A 3,000-nucleotide genomic window follows, 5' to 3' on the forward strand; every position below is an offset into this window, starting at 1 on the left:
AAAGATGATATTAACTATAAGATTTACTTTTGATATGATGTGCACTAGAAGGAAATAAAATAAGAATAAGTACTTCAGAGAACCCTGGAGCAAACCCTAGAGCACCTAAAGACAAAAGATGACTGTTCGGATTGAAGAAGACAGGAAATGGTAAAAGATGACTCCGGAATTTGAAGTCAGAGAGCGGGAGGTCAAAAAGGGAAATTGCTATGTCTCTTAGGTTGATCGAGAACTGATCTCCTCATTCTCACGGTGCTTGTTATGAATTGAATCATCTTCTTCACACAAACATGTCGAAGCCCTAACCTCTATACATGTGGATGTGCCCTGCTTGGCAGGGGCCACTTCTATCATGTCAAAGAGGCAGTGCCAGCATGGAGAGGGTCCTAAACCTAGTCCCTTGTTACTCCTGCCTTATAAAAAGAGATACAGGGAGGGGGACGTCAGAGGCTATGTGTCTACAAGGAAAGGAACACTAAGGATTGTGATTAGACACTGGAAACTCAGAGAGAAATCAACAAGGCTGAGACTCGAACTTGAACTTCTAGCCTCCAGCGTTGTGAGACAGGAAATACCGCCTTGCATATTTGTTACTGTTCACAGCAGTACGAGGTGACTAACATAGAAGAGAAATTAGTCTGTCTCTTAGGCTGACTAACTACTAACTTTCTAGTTCACATTGGGGTGCTGGAACCAGGTTCTCTCTCTCTGAAGCTAGTAGACCTTTGCACGGATACATAACACATGGTAAAATACTAGTAATTTTAAATCCTATTTAAATTCATAATGAAGGGTGGATTAGGGGAGACGCCGGGCAGTGTAAGATAAGATAAAATAATAAGTTGTAGATTGTTAGGGGTTCATGAGGGAGGGGGGAGCGGGTAGGGCGCGGGAGGGAAAAAGGAAGATGGGGAGCTGATTCTAGGAACCCAAGTGGAGGGCGAACTTTGAGAATGATGAGGGCAACGAATGTGTGGGTGTGCTTTACACAATTGATGTATGTGTGGATTGTGATGGGAGTTGTATGAGCCCCAATAAAATGATAAAAAACAAAACAATAAAAGCATTCACTCATTGGGATAGTATACAAAAAATGTTTGCTCAATTGGGGATATATATATATATTGGATTTTAAGTATATGTTAAAGATCATCAATACAAAGGCTGACAAAGAATCATCTAAGAACACTAAATTTAGGAGTTTAGTTCACTGTACTTGTTAACTCTCTAAAATTCATAAAATAAACCTTTTCATTTCAAATAAAAAAATAAATTGATAATGATTACTCATTGGGATGCTAACATCAAAGTCAATAGTTTGAAACCAGCAGTTGCTCCTTGGGAGAAAGAAGAAGCTTTCTAATCCTATAGAGTTACCGTCTCAGAAACCCACCTGGGCAGTTCTACCCTGTCACTATGAACCATAGTTGACTTGATGAGAGTGTGTTTGGTTTTTGGTTTTCAATTCTAGTCCTTCTCCTAGGCAAGTAACTCAACACCTTGATGTCTTTGGTTCCCAACTATAAATTAGGCATGTGTCTGGTGGAATATGCCTTGCAGCTTTATTTTGCATATTGCAGATAATGCACAGCATCTAGCATAGTGCCTGACATAGAGTAGGTGTTTACTACCTGGACAATGTTACTACACCGTCACTGTGAACACACTGTTAGAAGACAAAATAGATAACTGGGACCTACTTAAAATAGAATGCTTATGTGCATTAAAAGACTTCATCAAAAGAGTAAAAAGAAAGCCCAGAGACTAGGGAAAAAGTGTTTAACAATGACACAACATACAAGAGACTAATCCCTAAAATCTATAGATTACTGAAAACCTCTATAAGAGAAAAACAAATAGTCCAATTAAAAAGTGGGCAAAACAGGGTGTGATGCCCAAACAGACTGGACTGGAAAACACTCCTAAAGGCCAACAAACTATCCTTGAACTAACTACAAGCTTTTGTTTCTTGTTGTGTATTGTTTTGTTCTTTGTCAGTGGTTTGTTGTGTTGTTGTTCTGATGTATATTATTGCTTGGATTTGCTCTGTCTTTTTTTTGTGCATGTTATTATCTCCACAGGTCTGTCTAAATAAGATAGGCTGGATGAATAATCTGGAGGAGAAAACAACGGGACTGATAATTCCAGTGGGATATGGGATAGGGGGAGGTGGAGGGAAAGGAAGTGGTGTTAATAAACTCAGGGACAAGGGAACACCAAGGAATCCAAATTGGTGGTGAAGTGGGTGTGGGAGGCCTGGTAGGGCATGATCAAGGGTAATGTAACCAAGAGGAACTGCTGAAACCCAGGTGGGGACTGAGCATGATAGTGGGACAGGAGGAAAGTAAGGGAAATAGAGGAAAGAGCTGGGAGGCAAAGGGTATTTATAAAGGTCTAGATAAAGACATGTACATATGCAAATATATTTTTATATGAGGATGGGGAAATAGATCTATGTGCCTATATTTATAGATTTAGTATTAAGGTTGCAGAAGGACATTGGGTCTCCACTCAAGTACTCCCTCAATACAAGAATACTTTCTTCATTAAATTGGCATTCTATGATGGTCACCTTCCCAACACAACCACTGAAAACAAAGCGGGTGAATAAGCAAATGTGGTGAAGAAAGCTGAGGATGGCTGGCTATCAAAAGATATAGCATCTGGGGTCTTAAAAGCTTGAGGGTAAACAAGTGGCCATTTAGCTCAGAAGCAACAAAGTCCACATGGAAGAACACATCAGCCTGTGTGATCACGAGGTATCAAAGGAATCAGTTATCAGGCAACAAAGAACAAAAAGTCATATCATTGAGCACACACCTCCATGATATGATTGCTGAAGACAAATGGGTGCATAAGCAAATGTGGTGAATAAAGCTGATGGTGCCCGACTATCAAAAGGTATAGCATCTGGGGCCTTAAAGGCTTGAAGGTAAACAGGCAGCCATCTAGCTCAGAAGCAACAAAGTCCACAGGGAAGAAGCACACCAGCCTGTGCGA

This window comes from Tenrec ecaudatus, chromosome 11 (genome assembly GCF_050624435.1).
Source record: "Tenrec ecaudatus isolate mTenEca1 chromosome 11, mTenEca1.hap1, whole genome shotgun sequence".
NCBI lineage: Eukaryota > Metazoa > Chordata > Mammalia > Afrosoricida > Tenrecidae > Tenrec > Tenrec ecaudatus.